This window comes from Microcebus murinus, chromosome 4 (assembly GCF_040939455.1).
Source record: "Microcebus murinus isolate Inina chromosome 4, M.murinus_Inina_mat1.0, whole genome shotgun sequence".
Lineage (NCBI taxonomy): Eukaryota > Metazoa > Chordata > Mammalia > Primates > Cheirogaleidae > Microcebus > Microcebus murinus.
Genome location: NC_134107.1, coordinates 102,875,382 through 102,895,749, shown reverse-complemented (window position 1 = coordinate 102,895,749; position 20,368 = coordinate 102,875,382). Strand labels below are relative to the sequence as shown.

Here is a 20,368-nt window from a genome sequence, read left to right as displayed (position 1 = left end):
ACATTTAATCAGTCATATTGAAAAGAGGTTGTTCTTCATCTGTACGTGTATAAATATTTAGAGGGCTTCTCTATATTTATTTGCAATTTCCAACCTAAAAAGAATAGTGGCATTTGCATCCATAAAGTTTTGTCCTAAGTGTGGAGGATTTTAAGCCACAGAACATCCCCACAGCTGCAAGGTGGGAGCTGCAGGTGCTGAAGGCTTTGGACCTGCCCTCTGTGGTGCTGATAGAGAGGATACTGGAGAGGATGAAGGTGTAGGAAACAAGGACTGTTACGCTGGTGACTATGATGTTGAATTCAGCCAGAAGGAAGACTGTCATCATAGATGCTAGAGCAGGAGAGCTTCATGAGAGGGAGGATGTCACAGAGGTAGTGCTGATGAGTAGCTCACAGTAGGGCAGTTTTAACATGAGACTAGTCACTATTGTGGAACCCAGTGAGTTCTGTGGTGTAGACCATGGCCACTAGCAGGGAGAAGATGGGATGAGACATGATGATGTTGTAAAGCAAAGGGCGGCAGATGGCAACATAGTGGTCATAGGCTATCACTGTCAGCATGTAACACTCAGCAATGACAAAAACAAGGAAGAAGTAGAGCTGTGACATGCACCCTCATAGGAGATGATGTTATTCTCTGACACAAAGTTCACCAGCATTTTAGGGGTAATGACAGAGGAGTAGAAGAGATCCAAGAGTGACAAATGTCTGAGGAAGTAGTACATAGGAGTGGGTGTGGCTGAGAGTTCATACAAATCAGGTGATCATACCCAGGTTCCTAGCATGATGACTGAGTATATCTAAGGAAGAGGATGAAGAGGATCTGGCTGATTTGTTAATTCCCCGAGAATGAACTCTGTCACTGTAAAGCAATTTCTGCAGCCATTCTCCTCTGGGTAGGATATGTAGGGACGGAAGATCACAGCCCTGTAAAAGGTCATATGTGCATTTGACTGTTGAAGCCAGGCACGACCATCTGCCCTTGCTTGAGCAGCCCTGAGCTCATTCCTTTCAAATGAACCAACCAGGTTCTTCTTGATATCAGAAATGAAGAATATGAGAGGAAAAGGAGTCAAGACCTGGAGCATTTACCTTTTACTGTAGTGACTCTCAACTGTTGAGTGGGGGAGCTGGAGTTATGGCTCACTTGTTAATCCCCCTAGAATGAACTCTGTCACTATAGACTGGTTTTCTGCAGCCATTCTCCTCTGGAAGGGAGAACTGTGGAGATAAGAGAAAAGGGCCTGAGGAAGGCTATACCTAGGCCTTTCTGGTTAGGCTAAATATAAACATCTGCCCCTGAATGAGTGATCTTCAACTCTTACTCTTTCCTTATTGCTTATCTCCTCATTCCTTCTAAAGTTTTTTTAGGATTCATATAATCTTGGAGTGTTTTAGAGATCAGGTAGGTGAGAAAAAGCCTGACCTGGAGCTTTTACCACCTCATTTTCCTTAATTACCCTGGAGGAAACTACTAGTATTTCTTGGGATTACAGGTGTGTTTTGCCCTAGAGATGGAATCTCCCTTGTCATGTATACAGTTCCAAAATATTACTCCCAAACTGAAAACAGGAGGTCATCTTTATCTCAAAGCCTAGTAGTGTGGGCTGGTAGCATCAAGTTAACTTTCATTCCTGAAAAATAAATGGAGTTATAATATTAACTCTCAAGGTTGTTTTAAAGATAAAATGAAGTGATATACATGAAAATCTTTTTTAAATATTCAGTTGCTATACAAGTGTGAGTTTTAATTAGGCATCTGAAATTTGTCCAAAATTTTCGTTGAACCTGAGGTCTTGTGGTAGTGGTTATTAATTCTGGCTATACATTATGATCATCTGGGAAGCTCTGAAAAATAATGGTGCCAAAACCTGGCATTAATTGAATCATGATTTAATTAATCTGTGCCATTTTCTAGGCATTGAACTCTGTGTCTTTGGGCAGGCAGAGAAGTTCAGCTATAGAAAGTAAAGATTTTGTTATTTGAGAATTTTGTGTTTATTGGAATGAGAGCAACTTTGTAGCTTGAAAAATTGGGTAAATTATTAGGCTTAGACTATAATTTCTCTGGAATGAAATACAGCAACTGAGGAAAGATTTGAGACTTCTGTCAACTATGCTTAGAGGACTCAGAAAACCTTCAGGCTGGATAGGATTAGGCATAGGTGGAACTAGAAAAAGCATATAATGCAGCTCATCAAGAGCAAAATGATGTGAGAAAGAAATGGGCATTTCCCTGATTTTCCCTTCTGCATATCCTTAAATCCTGGAGTTCTTAGTGATCAATCTATTCTTGGCCACTTTCTCTCCTCACAGCAAATGTATCTGCTAGAATAATTTCAATCTTTCTCATGTTTCACTATTTTTCTATTTCTATACTGTTATGTCAAAATAGTATTTATTGTTTGTCTATTTTTAGAGTCAGTCTGTGATCAATGCAGAGAAGACATTCAGCTGATGGTAATTAAGTATAGATGCCCAAAAGATTCCCTGAAAGGTATCTTGATACATCTAAATAAAAATGGCAGTTTAACTGCTGACACCAGGCCTTGCTTCTCCTTGTTTTAATTTTTTTTTCATTTTTCCTTTTTACCTAATGAGAAAAAAAAAAACAAACAAAAAACAGAAGAAACCATAATTTATAAAAGCAGATAGTATTTTTTTCTGATAAGTGGCTTGCTAGAAGTAGTTTGGTAGATTATGTTGAGTAATTATCCAATAATAAATGTAATACCCTTGAAAGTTAATTGCTTGACACTGGCTAAAGTTTCCCACATTCTAAACAAGATGGGTCTTTGGATAAAATGGCCTCAAAACTATTTTAATTGTTCAATTTTATTCTCTTTTATGGATGAGTAAAAAATATCCATATGAGTGAAAAGAATATATTTTTTGAAATCTGAACATAGTCATCTGCAATGGTTAAAAGTTAGTGAGTGACCTGCTTCTACCCATGAAGGGTAAATTCCTGTTGAAATTGTCTTTGCACCATAAACAACCATAAAATCAGACAACATAAATGAAACAAAACTTTCCTGATATTTCACAATAGGCAGTATCAAAATGACTTCTGAGAAGAGAGAATGAAAAAATTCCCTGTGATTGTACTGGCTTTTTTGTATATAGATATTTTTCATGCCATGCTCCAAGGTGAGCAAATAAAGAGATCAGTGAAGTTTAAGTTGAAAAGTTAGAAGTCAGTATTTGGGGAGATGTAGGTGGCTAGATGATTCAGGGCAGAGTACTCACGAGTCAGCAGCTGTACATAAAAAAACTTCAGAGACCTGCAGAGGGATATCTGTTTCCTGGTCTTCATGAGATAAAACACCATGAGGACAGAGTGAAGAACTACATGAAAATATTGCAAAAAAAATCTTACAAAAACTGATCAAGCATTTGAAATAGTTTGCTTTCCCCCCAGCTACTGTGGAGCCATCTCATAATAATATGCAGCATTAGGTAGAGACTTTATTAATGTAAAAGTGCTCTGAATTCTCCTAATAAGGCTTTAAAACAAGACTTGAGATAGTCAAATTTATGTGTCAATAACTTATTATAACAATATGCCAGAAAAAAGTCCAATACTCTTCAAAGAAATACAACAAAATCCATCACTCATTAATGTACAATTCACAAAGTCTGGCATCCAATCAAGTGTAAACCAGTCAAGGAAGCAGGAAAATATAAACATAATCAGGAGAAAAAGCCACTAATAGAAACAGATCTGAAATGACAACAATGATGGAATTAATAGACAGGGACCTTAAAAATAGCTATTATAATTATTAGAAGTTTGCTCAAGAATGAAAAGAACATAAACACAATTCAGGGAATAATGAAAAGCGAAGACCTAAGTTGAATTACCACAGATGAAAATACAATATCTGAAATAAAGCAAACACTAAATGGGATTAATAGAAGATGTGACTCTGAAGATAGAAGTATCTACAAACTTGAAGCTATAACAATAGAAACAATCCAAAATAAAGAACATTTTGGATAGGAAAAGACTACAAAAGTGAACAAGAATTCATTGACTTACGGAACCATATCAAATAATAAAACATAGTTGAATTGTAGTCCCAGAAGTGAAGAAGGGATGGGGGAAAACTATTAGAAGAAATGGTGACTGAAACTGTAAAATTACTAGAAGAAAACAGAGGAAAAACTCTATTACATTAGCCTAGGCAATAATTTTTTGGCTATGACCCCAGAAGCACAGGAAACAAAAGTGAAAATAGACAAATGGGATTACATCAAACTAAAAAGCTTCTGCACAGCTAAGGAAACAATCAACAGAGTAAAAAGAAAACATATAGAATGGGAGAAAATTTTGTAAGCCATATATCTGATAAGAGGTCAATAAACAAAATATATAAGGAACTCATATATACAACTCAATAGAAAGAAAATAACCCAATTAAAAAATGGGTGAAGGATCTGAATAAATATTTCTCAAAAGAAGACATACAAAAATGGACAACAGGTATATGAAAAAGTGTTCAATATCACTAATTATCAGAGAAATGCAAATTAAAACCATAGTGAGATATCTCATGCCTATTAGAATGGCTACTATCAAGAAGACAAAAGATAACGAGTGCTGGTGAGGATGTAGAGAAAAGGAAACCCATACACATTGTTAATGGGCATACAAACTAGTATAGTCATTGTGGAAAACACTATGCAGGTTCCTCAAGAAATTTGCAATAGTACTACTGTATGATCCAGCAATCCCACTTCTGGGTATATATCCCAAGGAAAAAAAGCAGTATGTCAAAAAGATATCTATACTCTCATGTTCACTGCAACATTATTCACAAAAGCTGAGTTATGCTATCAACTTGTGTCCCTCAATGGATGAATGGATAAAGAAAATATGGTAGGCTGGGCGTAGTGGCTCACACCTGTAATCTTAGCACTCTGGGAGGCCAAAGTGGGAGAATTGCTTGAGTTCAGGAGTTTGAGACCATAAAAATAGTAAAAATTAGCTGGGTGTGGTGGTGCATGCCTGTAGTCCCAGCTACTCAGGAGGCTGAGGCAGGAGGATCCCTTGAGCCCAGGAGTTTGAGGTTACTGTGAGCTAGGCTGACTCTATGGCACTCTAGCCCAGGAAACAGAAAGAGACTGTCTCAAAGAAAGAAAGAAAGAAGGAAAGAAAGAAAGAAAGAAAGAAAGAAAGAAAGAAAGAAAGAAAGAAAGAAAGAAAGAAAGAAGAAGAAGAAGAAGAAGAAGAAGAAGAAGAAGAAGAAGAAGAAGAAGAAGAAGAAGAAGAAGAAAGGAAGGAAGGAAGGAAGGAAGGAAGGAAGGAAGGAAGGAAGGAAGGAAGGAAGGAAGGAAGGAAGGAAGGAAGGAAGGAAGGAAAAGAAGGAAGGAAGGAAGGAAAGAAGAAAGAAGGAAAGAATATGTTATATATGCACAATGGAATATTTTTCAGCCTTACGAAAGAAGGAAATCCAATCATTTGTGACAATCTGTATGAAGCTGAAGGACATTATGCTAAGTGAAATAAGCCAGGCACAAAAAGACAAATAAAATGCATTATCTCAAATAAAATGCATTATCACAAAAAGACAAATAAAATGAGCATTATCTCATTTATATGTGGAATCTAAAAAAGTCCAATTCATAGAAGTATAGAATATAATGGTGGTTACCAGAGGCTAGGAAGATGGAAGGTTGGGGAGATTTTGGTCAAAGGCTGCAAACTTTCAGTTAGATAGGAGGAATAAATTCAAGAGAGCTATCGTACAACATGGTGACTATAGTTAATAATAAGGTATTTTTGAAAATTGCTAAGAGAGTAGATAAAAGTCTTCTCACTACAGAAAAGGATATGCGAGGTAATGCGTATGTTAATTAGCATTTCACAAAGTATACATATTTCAAAATATGTTGTACATGATAAATATACATAATTTTATTTGTCAATTAAAAATAAATATAACAAAAAAGATATGATGGCTGAAAAAATTTCAAAATTAAAGAAACAGATGCAAGAAACTCAGTGTATCCCAAGTACGATAAACCTAAACAAAGCATAATAATAAAATTGCTGAGAATTTATAATAAAAAACAAAATGGAAGAACACCTAGATTTGAAAAGGTGCACTACAAAGAGAGAAAACAAAGTTAAAAATTATTATTGTCTCTTAATCAGAATCTGTATCTGTAAGAAGTTAATGTAATTAACTAAAAGAAAACAATTTGGCCTATAATTCTATAACTAGTGAAAATGTATTCCAAAAATAAAAGTGAAATGAAGATTTTTCAGACAAATGCTGTGAGAATCTTTGCCATCAGACCTATACTACAAGACATTTTAAAAGAAGTTTTTCAGGCAGATGGAATATAGTATCAGATAGAAAAGTGAATACACACAAGAGAATAAAGAGCAATGGAAATGTTAAATGTGAATAAATGTAAAAGACACTTAAAGTCAGTTTTAAATCTCTTCAAAGTATAAATGTTTATGTAAAAAGTAATAATGATGTGAAGATTATCATGTCTTAAAGTAAAATATATGATATCAGTAGCACAAAGAACAGGAGGGAGTAATACAAGTAAACTGTCGTAAAGTTCTTATACTATATGTGAGGTCATTTGATATTTAAAGGCAGACATTAAAGGTGAATATTGTAAAACCTAGAACAACAACTAAATAATAAAAAAAGAGCTATAACAAAAAAGTGTACTTAATAATCCAATAGTGTAGATAAAATGTAGTCATTAAAAATACTCGATTAGTCCAAAAGAAGTCAAGAAAAAGAAAAAGTGAAATAAAGAACAGTTGTTAAAAGCAGAAAACAAATAGCAAGATGGCAAACTTAAACTCAACCATACTGATAATTGAATTAAATATAAATGATTTAACTACTCCAATTAAAATGCAGAGATTGTTAGGTTGGATAAATGGCATTACCCAACTATATGCTTTTCTAAGAAATACACTTTAAATATAAAGACACAGATGGCTAAAATGAAAAGAATGGGAAAAAATATACTATGCAAATAACCAATCAAAAGAAACCTGGTATGGCTACATCAGCACTAAAGAAAGTAGGCTTCAAAGCAAGGAATATTACTACAAATAAGAAAAGGACATTTTATAATTATAAAGGAGTCAATTCATTAAGATAACACAATACTCCTAAATGAGTTCACCTATTAATAGAGTTCCAAAATACATGAATCAAAAATTGACAGAATTGAAAGGAGAAATAGACAAGTCCACAATTAAATGTTGAAACACTATTCTTTCATTAATTACTAGAACTAGAATAAATTAAGGACATAATAAACTATTAAAATTTTACTCCACCCAGAATCAGCAGAATACACAACCTTTTGAAACACATGGAACATTTTTCAAGAGAAAACCTATTCTGGTATTGAAACACACCACCATACATTTAAAAATCATATGCATTTACCATACATTTGAAATCATAAAGATTATATACCTTTTCCACAATTAGATACAAACTATAAATCATTTATGGAGAGATACCAGGAAAATCTTCGAATATTTAAAAATTAAACAGCATACTTCTAAATAACATTGATCAAAAGAAGATAAAGCCACAAATTAAATTAGAAAATAATTTTGAACTGACTGAAAATAAAGACACCTCAAGGCCAGGCTCATACCTGTAATCCTCGCACTCTGGGAGGCCTAGGCGGGCGGATCGCTCAAGGTCAAGAGTTTGAAACCAGCTCTGAGCAAGAGTGAGACTCCGTCTCTACTAAAAATAGAAAGAAAATTAATTGGCCAACTAAAAACATACAGAAAAAATTAGCTGGGCATGGTGGTGCATGCCTGTAGTCCCAGCTGCTCAGGAGGCTGAGACAGAAGGATCTCTTAAGCCCAGGAGTTTGAGGTTGCTATGAGGTAGGCTAACACCATAGCACTCTAACCCGGGCAACAGAGTGAGACTCTGTCTGAAAAAAAAAAAAAAAGACACTTCAAGCAAAATTTTTGGAATATTGCTAAAGCAGTGTTATAGGGAAACTTATAAAATGATTAACTTAGAACAGAAGGAAATTATTAAATCAGTAATCTAGGCTTATACCTTAATAAATTACAAAAAAGAAGCAGAATGAAGGAAATAATATATTAATAGATAAGTATAGAAATCAATAAAATATGAATTTATATAGAACTCAGGAAAATCAGCAAGAAAAAATCAAACAACCCTATCAAAAAGTGGGCAAAAGACATGAACAGAAAATTTTCAAAAGAAGATAGACTAATGGCTAACAAACATAGGAAAAAATGCTCAACATCTCTAATCATCAGGGAAATGCAAATCAAAACACAATGAGGGCCGGGCGCGGTGGCTCACGCCTGTAATCCTAGCACTCGGGGAGGCCGAGGCGGGAGGATTGCTCGAGGTCAGGAGTTCGAAACCAGCCTGAGCAAGAGCAAGACCCCGTCTCTACTATAAATAGAAAGAAATTAATTGGCCAACTAATATATATAGAAAAAATTAGCCGGGTATGGTGGCGCATGCCTGTAGTCCCAGCTACTTGGGAGGCTGAGGCAGGAGGACTGCTTGAGCCCAGGAGTTTGAGGTTGCTGTGAGCTAGGCTGATGCCACGGCACTCACTCTAGCCTGGGCAACAGAGTGAGACCCTGTCTCAAAAAAAAAACACAATGAGATATCACTTATCTCCAGTCAGAATGGCTTTTATCAAAAAGTCCCAGAACAATAAATGTTTGCGTGGATGCAGAGAGATAGGAACACTCCTACACTGTTGATGGGACTGCAAACTAGTACAACTTCTGTGGAAAGCAATATGGAGATACCTAAAAGAGATACAAGTAGAACTACCATTTGATCCAGCAATCCCACTACTGGGCATCTACCCAAAAGAACAAAAGACATTCTATGAAAGAGATATCTGCACTTGAATGTTTATAGCAGCACAATTCACAATTGCAAACATGTGGAAACCACCAAGTGCCCATCAATACATGAGTGGATTAATAAAACTTGGTATATGTACACCATGGAGTTCTACTCAGCTACAAAAAACAACGGTGATCTAGTACCTCATGTATTATCCTGGATAGAGCTGGAACTCATTCCACTAAGGGAAATATCCCAAGAATGGAAAAACAAGCACCACATGTACTCACCATCAAATTGGTATTAACTGATCAACACTTAAGTGCACATATAGTAATAATATTCACTGGGTGTCGGGCATTTGGCCCGACAATAAGGGGGGCGGTGGGGATGGGTATGTACACCTCATGGGTGTGGTGCACAGGGTCTGGGGGATAGACACACTTGAAGCTCTGACACAGATGGGGCAAGGCCAATATACATAACCTAAACACTTGTACACCCGTAATCTGTTGAAATAAAAAAATTAAGAAAAGAAATCAATGAAATAGGAAACAGATAAACATTAGAGAGAAGTCAATGAAACTAAAGTTGATATTTGAAAATACCAATAGGTGACAAATTTTTAGCACACTTATGCTCCTTTATATAAAAATATGATCTGCATTAAAACCACCAATATCAACTATGAGAAACAATATTTTAATTATTTTTATAAAATAATACATTCACATAGTTTAAAATTCAAATACTAAATGCTACATATATGTGTGTATATATATATATATATAGAGAGAGAGAGAGAGAGAGAGAGAGAGAGAGGGAGGGAGAGAGACAGACAGACATAAAGAGGGAATCACTATATACAAAGGAGCAGAAGTGCCATTGGACATCTCAGTGACAATCCTGGTATAAAACCTAGCATAAAGGGGAGCCAATGCAGGAGAACAGTAAAGGGAATTCTAGGCTAACAGTCGTGTATGGGGTCTAAAGAGTAAATTTAGAAAGAACAGAAAGGAGAGAGTTGAAATTAATTGGAAGATTGTTCCAAATGACAGATACTGTGGAGAATGTGAAAATATAAAGAAGAGACACTTAATACTAGATAATTATTACTATTCCAGGAAAACTACAAGTAGTACAAATAAGAAAACATAATCAAAGTACAATATATGGTTCGGCAGTGATTGTTATATACATGGTTCTAATACTGTAGACATTAAGGACTGAGAACCCTGAATTGTTATATAACTATTTAGGGAGAATAGGGAGAAGAAGTGGAGTGGAGAAGTGTTAGCAAAATCAGCAAGTAATGCATTCAACAAATATTTATTGGTAACTATTATATTATGAGTTAGGCCTAATCTATTATAATGTCTAAATTAGTGGAGTCCTCAAATAACAATGTAGCTGTATTATGAAGAAACATAGAAGCAGGTTATAGAAGAAAGAGTATTTGAAAGTGAATTCCTCTGGGCAGTAGAGTTGGGCTTGGGAATGCTTGGAGCAGGTAACTGCTATTTTTTATTATTATTAACCTTTTAGTAGCATTTGAATTTTAAACTATGTACATGCATTATTTTATAAAAATAAAAAATATTATTTCTCTTACAGTTTTTACTTGTGGTTTTAATATAGATCATATCTGCATTATGGAATATTAGATTATACAATCAAAAATAAAATTATTATAAACTACTAAGAAACTAAAATTGCTGTGTATATTCTACAAGGTCTTCTCTGAATACATGCATTTACATATATATTTGTAAATATACATTTTTTTTCCAAAGAGAATATACTATACATGTTGGTTTATAACCTGCTTTCTTGTTTAGCATTAAAAAACACTGATTCACTTGACCAACAGCAACGATGCCAACACTTGTGCACATTGTAGCATCAAAGACAAGGAAGTCTGAATTCTCATAATCTTTATACCTTACATTATTAGCAGTGAGATATTTAGCTTCTTGGTAACTAGTATCAGAAATAGCTAGAAGTTTTGAATTGTATCCCAATTTTTAAAAAAGAGATAGCTAAAATTCATTTGGACAGTGACAATAGCTTAAAAACGTATCTTACATATCTCCTTCCACCAAATCTGAGTCTCTGAAAATGATAAGAAACAGAAATCCACTTTATTTTTTTTTTTTTTATTTTTTTGAGACAGAGTCTCACTTTGTTGCCCAGGCTAGAGTGAGTGCCGTGGCGTCAGCCTAGCTCACAGCAACCTCAAACTCCTGGGCTCAAGCAATCCTCCTGCCTCAGCCTCCCGAGTAGCTGGGACTACAGGCATGCGCCACCATGCCCGGCTAATTTTTTTTCTCTATATATTAGTTGGCCAATTAATTTCTTTCTATTTATAGTAGAGATGGGGTCTCGCTCTCGGTCAGACTGGTTTCGAACTCCTGACCTGGAGCAATCCTCCCGCCTCGGCCTCCCAGAGTGCTAGGATTACAGGCGTGAGCCACCACGCCCGGCCCAGAAATCAACTTTAAATATATCATTACAAAGGTCTTTACAAAACAGAATATTGTTATGAAGCAGAGTTTGCTCCTGTCTACAAAGCAGTCTGTCCCTGCCTCCTAATGGGGACATCTTTTTTGTTGTATAGAAAATTGTAGGCAACATAAATCTACGTTTTATTCTTGTAATCTTCTCAATAACTTATACATGATCCATGAATTTCATATTAGTTGCTAAAAATCTTACCACTAATTTTATCAGGTCACCAGAAGCTCAGAATTGCTGCGGGCAACTATATTTTCTTTCAAAAGTGAAGAAAAAGCACTTTGAGAAGGAAAATATATGATTGCAAATAATATATATACAAAGCTCTGCATTAGAAATGGGAATTAATGGAAGATATTTGTTCTTATATAATACAACAGCTTAACAACTATCATTGAATACCTGTGTTGAGGAAAACAAACTGTCTCTGTGTATGTTAATTTTTTTCCTATTGAGAGAGTTATCCTCCTACAGCCTGGGAGGCTTGGTGCTTAATGCCAGCACTGGGGCATTTTTAGCTTCATCCTCATTATCTTCATCATTACCATGACCACTTTAGTCATTACCATCACCTTCATCATCATCATCATCACCGTAGGCATCAGTCACCACCATCATGGTCAGTATTCATCATCAGTTTCTTATCTTTATGTACAATACACTGTATTTGTAATCTGTATTATAAAAAGACTTTCTTTTACATCTTTCTGCATTGAATACTTTCCCCAAAACAAATTCACTGACTTTACTAAAAAAAGAAAACTGTTTAATTTGTTAACTGGTTTTAATTTCATTTTCATAGCTGCACTATAGGGAACACTCAGCAGCATTCAATTTATCACCTTGAGGCTGCAGCTGGGTAATATGGTGGGAGATTGAGGAGCATAAGAAACATGCACTAGTAAGAATTCTTCACGAATATGATTTCATTCATAGGCAGTATATATTTATAACTGGTTTTTGCAAGAATATATTCTTGAATAATGTGTTATCCATGATTATGTTACTGATAATCTTTTAAAAATTGCTTTTCTTATTTATCAGTGTTCAAAATAATGATTTCTTTGCTATTAGGTCATAAAAATGAGAAAACATCATTAGTAACTCATGAGTTAAACATTCGTTGTACTTCAACCTGTCACAATTATTATCTGTGCTGAGGCTCATAGTGTTTCCTCTTTGCACTTTGCACGGTTGGGATCTCTTCATTTTGTCTTTTGAGTCTTTGTGACATGGTATACTAGTATTTTAGAACTTCATTGTTGTCTGAGATGCCAAAGATATTCTGGATTCATTTTGTACATTTCAAACCTCAGAAATGAAGTCAGACATTTCTTAGAGAAGACTTGATTTTTTAAAATTGGGAAATGTTATTTAGGTACCACAGTGTATATGCCAGGAATGTTAATTACTACTGGTTGGTCATTGTTTCCAGGACTTTTTAGTGGTCAGAAATAGGATATTATATATTTTTGTGTGTATATATTATTTGTTGATATTCAAACTTCTTGTTCGAATTCAAGACTACCATACTTTTGCTACCTTTTCTGTATATCCTTCTTCATAAGAACCCTGATTCTCAAGGGCATAGGGGATGTTAGAACATCACGTTAATTACTTGTTTGCTTTATGCTCTGTTCAAACACAACAGTCTCAGTTGATATGCCAATAATACCATCATCAAAGTGATTACTGGAAATAGTTAAAGCAACTTTTTGGTTTATGGTTTCCTCATTTCCTCCTTTAAAATGCTTGTATTTTACATACACGGTCAGAGCATATAGGTGACATATTCTACTCTCTCTATTATAATGATTTTACAAGTAAATATATATTTAATGTTACCTATGTCTGTTTAGTAATTTCGGTTATTTAAAGCTCTTTGGGTAGTAGATTTCTTAGGAAAGGCTTATAGGAACAATATTCCTTAAGTTTTAATCACTTAATAGCAATTTGCCTGCAGCTTTTCTATTTGAAGTCAGTTTGGCTGTGTATCTCAAATATGTTACTATTTTCTTCTTCCATAAAACATTGCTGTTAAATGTTTGATGACAGTCTGATTTCCTTTACCTTTTGAATTAATTGGTCTCTCTGCCTGGGTACCCAAAGCTCTTTTTATTTTCTTTGAGGTCCAGTAATTTTATTAGAATATGGTTTGATGCTTTTCATTTTGAGTCAATTTTCTCTGGTATGCTGTGTTCCTTTTCAATACATGCTTTAATCCTTTTGTTGTTTTTGTTTTTTTTTAAGGCCAGAAATATTTTCTTGAACTCAAATTTTTAGTATTTATTGTGTTCCCTTGCTTTTGTTATCTTTTTGAGTGTCTTTTTGTATGTACATTGGATTTTTATATGTCATCTTTGTCTAGCTTTGAAATTCAAAAAATCCTTTTGAATTCTTTTTTTCTTTTGATTTTTAAATTGTTTCTCCTTTCAAGCATATATTTCTAATAAGTGGTTATTTTTTGTGCTTATTCTTTTATTCTAGTTTAGTCTTCAGCTCTGAAATATTTTTTCTTTAATTTCTAATTACTTCTTTGGTTATATTGCCTAATTTATGAGTTTTTTATACATTCTGATATATAGTGTTCTTTCATATCTTGCAGTATTTTCTAAGTTATTTTAGTGCATTTTAAAATACAAGGTTCTAGTGTTCATCTGTATTGTGGGCATTCCTTTTGGCCATGATTTTCGGTTTTTGCCTTTTTTTAGAAATATTTTTCTGTTTCATGATCTCTTCCCCTCACCTCCTCTTCTCTGGGAAGTTTTTCTTCTTCGTGTTGTTTTCTTATAATAGCTTTATATGGGATTTGACCTAGATACTTTCCCTCGTTTAAAAAATCTCTATTGTCCCTGTGCTATGTATTATAGTTTGGATTCTATTCCCACAAGTTTCTGCAAGTGTGGAGCTTTGTTCTGGAGAAGAGTTCTAATTATGTTTGAGAGTCGTGGGGCACAGACCCCCTCAGACCTTAGAGTAGAACTCTTGTACTCACCTGTCATTGAAGTATGCTAAATCCCTCCTTGTTTCTGCTGCTAATCTCAATTTGGCCTGCTAACCTTTCCTGTACATAGCTCTTGGTCATTTTGGGAATCTCAGGTTTGTCAGATGCCCTCTTGCTAATTTCTGCCTTCTCTTGAATAATTACTGAAAGCATTGTGAACTAAAATAAAATCTTAAGGCTTTCCCCTATCAGCTGACTGAATGAATCCCCTTATTGGCCAAAGGAATGTCCTAAAACTAAATTGCCTGCCAGAGGAGGGAGGTCAGACATGCCTCATCATGCTCTCTCCCCTTCTTGGAGACATCCTTTGTAACCCATTAACAGGCCTAAGGGTATGCAAGACAAACCTGCAGGTCCTCAATTTACACAACAGATATATGTCCTTTATCTTGTCTCTGATTAACAGATTTCTTTATCTCCAAACATTCCAAACCTTTAAACAAAGCTTCAGGTCTTTAATCAATTACAAGTCAAAGAATCTTTAAATCCACCTATAACTTGTAAGCCTCCACTTTGAGATGGCCCGCCTTTTTGGGACAAACCAATGTATGCCTTCCACATATTGATTTATGACTTTACCTGTAACCCCCGTCTCCCTGAAATGTATAAAACCAAACTGTAACCTAACCATGGCCAGTCCACATGCTCAACGCTTCTTGGGCGTGGCTCTAGGTCACATGGCCCTCAAATTTGAGGGCCTCAGAATAAATCTCTTTAAAATTATGTGGCTTCTTGTCCATTGACAGCATGCAGATTTTATAACTTTTGATGGTTTGTTCCCATCTGCATTTTGGAATTTATGGAATTGGCCATCTATTTTTGTTGCAGATATTGTCCATGGATTTTTGATTTCACACTGAGTGTTCTTAAAGGGGATTGAGGGACACTGAAAGTAGGCAAATTCCATAGGGCATTCTTTTTGTGTATATGTAGAAGAATGTTAATTTGAATTTTTTATATATATATGTATATATTCACTGATTATATCCATAACTATATATACATACAAAAATATATTCAGGAAGTAACTTTCTTCAAAATACATTCTTTAATATTTTAAATAGGTGAAAAATATTCTTTATTTGAAGTATTAGTAATAGTAATATCATTGCTTACTGTGGTCCAGGCTTATTTTCTCATGCACATATTAGTTCTTGGCTTCTATTAGTCTTTTTCTCTCTCTGCTTCCATTTTTGGCAGTTACTAAAATCCAACCAAAACTAAAACTAAATCAAAACTAAATAGATAAGACTTCTGCATATAGCCATGACTGAGTGACTAGTACCAGACTTGGCTTTCCACTCTAAACTAGAAAACTGGAAAGATATATGAAACAACTCTTTAGATGACTGACAACAGACATCTCTGTTGGGATTTGTGACAGGGGAGAAACAAACCAGCTGAGTCTTATAATTGCTCAGACTTAAACTGTGAAGGCTCTATCCAGATCCTGCCATCTAGAGAGGCGGACCAAAACAGAGCTCGAAATTGTCACTGAAATGTGGAGTCAGAGATCAATGCTCAGGGAGGATAAGTTACTGGAATTTATGAAAAAGAGGACTTGATCTAGGTGGAGAAAGAGCTCCAGAAATATGAATACAGTTCCTCTGTGTCTTTGGCTAAATAACTAAACTGTGTATTTATAGGGTGAATTCCATGAGCCTAGGTAAATAATAACTACTATCATTTTGAAAGCTGAACAATTCCCAGAGAACATATAGGGCTAGGAGATGTTTGAATTTCTATCTTCTAGCATGGGGGGACCTGGATGAACACCCAGGGTATTTCGTACTGACCCCAGAAAGGTCATAATTTAGGAGTAGCGCTAAACTTGTCCTACACTATATTATACCTGATTTAACAAATTTTAGACATAAACCTCGAAAGAATTAGGCTGATCTATACAACTTAACTGCCAAAAAAAAAAAAAAAAAATCCTGAAGAATTTTAAAGGAGTACAAGAAAATACAGACTCTCAACAATGTAATTGTCACAATGTTTAGAATTACAAAAAATTTAGTAGATATTTCAAAAGGCAGGGAAATTTAATCCGTAACCAGTGCAAATGTCGGTCAATAAAAATGCACTACAAATGATAAAAATGTTGGAATTAGTCAATGAGGACTTTAAAAAAGCCATTATACAGGTGCTCAAAGGTTTAATGAAAAATATGAATATAATAGAGTTGGTGCTTGTTGAAACTAGGTGGGACATGTAAGAGTTTATTATACTCTCCTGTTTACATGTCATAATTTGAAATATTCCATAATCAAAAGTTAAAACAAAATTAACTCAAAATTGATCATAGGCCTAAACATCACCATAAGAGTAATAATACAAATTCTCAAAGCCTACATAGAATAAAAAAGAAAATCTTTACAATCTTAGATGAGGCAAAGAATTTTAGGCAGAACAAAAAATGCACTACCCACAAAATAAAGTAGATTTCATAAAAATTTAGAACTTTGTTTCTTGAAATATACTACTAAGAAAATGAAAAAACAGCCCTGACTGGGAGAAAATATTTTCCAAATATAGACAAAAGACTTATATCCAGACTCAATTAAAAAAAACATGATAGCCAAATAAGAAATATGTGAATAGCCAAATAAGATATATAAATGGCCAATAAAAATAAGAAAAGATGATCATATCATTAATAAGGGAAATATAAATAAAATTATGATACCATTACATACCCAGTAGAATAGCTAAATTAAAAATGCTGACAAAACCAAGTGTTAGTGAGCACATGAAACTCTCATTTATTGCTTGTAGGAGAATAAAATGGTATAACCACTTTGGAAAACACTTTGGCAGATTTTTATATAATTAAAAATATATATATTCTTTATAACCTAGCAATTCCACTCCTAAAATATTTGTCTAAGTGAAAGGGAAGCATTTGTCTACAAAAAGATTTGTGTATGAATATTCATAGAAGCTTTACTTATATAATATTAGTTCAAAATTGGGAAAAATCCAAATTGAGCAAATGAATAAACAAATTGTGGTCTACTCATATGATTGGATAATGCTCGGCAATAAAAAGTAATGAACTACTGATACATGCAACAACATGAATGTGTCTCAAAAGTTTATGCCAAGTGAAAAGAACTTGAATGAAAAGTGTTCATACTAGATGATAACATTTTATAAAATTTGATAACAGGCCAAAATAATACACAGGCAACAGTTGCCCAAAACCAAGGGTGGGAAGTCATTTATTATGCCAGTGAACTTTTTAGGGTAGTGAAAATGTCATATATCTTGATTGGGTGGTGGCTGCATGGGTGCATACATTTGTCAAAAATTACTGAACTGTACACATAAATTGGGTTTTTTATTATATTTCAGTTATACTTCAATAAAGTAGATTTATTTAATTTATTTTTTATTAATTAATTTTAAAATTTATAATCGACATATAATAATTGCACATATTTGGGTATAGTGTGATGTTTCAATGAATATATACATTTTATGATGATCAAATCAGGGTAATTATCATATTCATCATTTTAAACATTTGCCATTTCTTTGTAGTGATAACATTCAAAATCTCCTCTAGCTATCTTGAAATGAATACTACATTGTTATTTCTGTAGTCACCCTGCTGTGTACTAGAACACCACAATTTATTCTTCTTGTCTAACTGTAACTATATACACATTGACCAACTTCTCCCAGTCCCCCACACCTCCTTACTATCCCAAGTCTCTAGTAACCACTGTTCTCTGCTTCTATGAAATTAACTTTTTTTAGCTTCCACGTATGAGTGAGAACATGCAGTATTTGTTTTTCTGCACCTGGCATATTTTACCTAACATAATGTTCTCCAGGTTCCTCCATGTTGTTGGCAAACAACAGGATTTCATTCTGTTTTATGGCTGAATAGTATTCCATTGTGTATATATGCCACATTTTCTTTACCATTCTTCATTAGATGGGCATTCAGTTTGATTCCATATCTTAACTATTGTGAATAGTGTTGCAATAAACATGGAATTACAGATATCTCTAAAACATACTAATTTCATTTCCTTTGGACATAGGCCCAGTAATGGAATTGTTGGATCATGTGACAATTCTATTTTTAAATTTTTGAGGAACTTCCATACTACTTTCCATAATGGCTGTACAATAGTGTAGATTTAAATATTCGTATACAAAATATAAATGGCAAAGGCCAAGAAACATAAAAATAAATTCCTAAAGCCTAACATGTAATAAAAAATATGAATTAAAACAATGCGATGGCATTTTTTGTATCAAATTAGCTCAGTTTATTAGGAAAGTGTTAGAAAAGACATGGAGAAAAAGATATACATTGTCAGTATGAGTGTAACTGAAAAAAATCTTTCATGAGAACATTTCAGCAATATTCTCTTAAAGAGCTTACCTTTAGATTTAGCAATTTGACTTCTTGGAATTTATTTTCAGAAAATAAGTGGTTAGGTTTCCAAAAATGCACATTCATCTCAGCAGGGTTTATCATAGTGAAAATTGGACATAACAAAATGTCAAAGAAAGACGTATTGACATACTAAATGATAGTACTTCCATTGAAGGATATCATAAAGCCATTAAGAATAATGCTGTTGGCCATTATTCTGTCTTCTTTAGAAAAGTTTCTGTTCATTTTCGTTGCCCATTTCTTGATGGGGTTGTTTGATTTTTTCTTGTTAACTCTTTTGAGCTCTAGATAGATTCTTGTTATCAGACCTTTATTGGAAGTGTAGAGAGCAAGCGGGAGGGGGGAGGAGGGGATGGGTATTTACATACATAGTGAGTGCAATGCGCACTGTCTGGGGGATGGACACGCTTGAAGCTCTGACTGGAGGCGGGAGGGGTGGCAGGGGCAATGTATGTAACCTTAACGTTTGTACCCCCATAATATGCTGGAAAGTAAAAAGAAAATATTTTCACAAATAAATATTATGATCCCTCATTCAAAAAAAAAAGAATAATGCTGTTGGCCCAGTGCAGTGGCTCACACCTGTAATCCTAGAACTGCGGAAGACCAGGGTGGAAGGATTGCTTGAGGTCAGGAGTTCAAGATCACTCCATCTCTACTAAAAATAGAAAAAATTAGCCAGGGATGGTAGCACATGCCTGTAGTCCCGGCTACTCAGGAGACTGAAGCAGGAGGATCCCTTGAGCCCAGGAGTTTGAAGTTGCTGTAAGCTGGGCTGACGCCATAGCACTCTAACCCCAGGCAACAGAGCGAGACTCTGTTTAAAAATAATAATAATAATAATAATAATAACACCATCTTTCCTCAAAAACTGTCTCCTTCCCCTATATTCCCTGTCTTAATGAATGACACCATTTTCCCAGCTGCTGAATCACCTACATCAATAATAAAGTCAAATTGATTCTAATTTTTGAAAGAGTCAGGCTAGCTTCCTGAAAATCAGTTCACTGAAAGTTAATTTACCAACAGGAAAATGTACCCAAAACAAATTCACCAAATAAGCAATTTGCAAAGCTTCATTTTCCCTTTTAACAATTTATGTTCTAAGAGTACTACATGTATATGTTAGAAAAAGTATAGAATACATATTAACATAAAGCAGGAAATAAAAAAAATCCGTATTTCCAACACCCATAAATAACTACTGTTAAGATTTGAGTGTATAATGTTTGATGTTAGGTTATATTGTATATACTGTGGAGAAAAAAATCTAACCCACCGCTCTGCTTCTGTAAATTCCGCTCGCTCAACCCTACTCCCTCCCCTTGCTGGCGCTGCTCGCTCAACCCTACTCCCTCCCCCGCCGGCGCCACTCTGTAACTCCCCAGCCTTTAGTCCTTGGACACTACTGACCAAGATTAGAAATTAGACATGAGCTCATCTGGTACATGTTTGTGCAAGGTCGAAGCCCATGAAACTTTCCCCCCACCCTGTGACCCCTAGCCACCTGCGTGTGGTTTCTGTCTATAAAAATCCTAAGGAAAAAAGGTCGGGGCGGCAAGCTTCCTTAGCTCGCTTG

The 20,368-nt window shown here is 34.8% G+C and overlaps 1 protein-coding gene and 1 pseudogene across 1 annotated transcript in view; both read right to left on the bottom strand.

The window, feature by feature from the left end:
• Positions 1-20,368, bottom strand: part of SPA17 (sperm autoantigenic protein 17) — a 306,364-nt gene that overhangs the window by 162,870 nt on the left and 123,126 nt on the right. The window lies entirely within an intron of this gene.
• LOC142870550 (olfactory receptor 8A1-like) lies at positions 95-11,986 on the bottom strand (annotated as a pseudogene).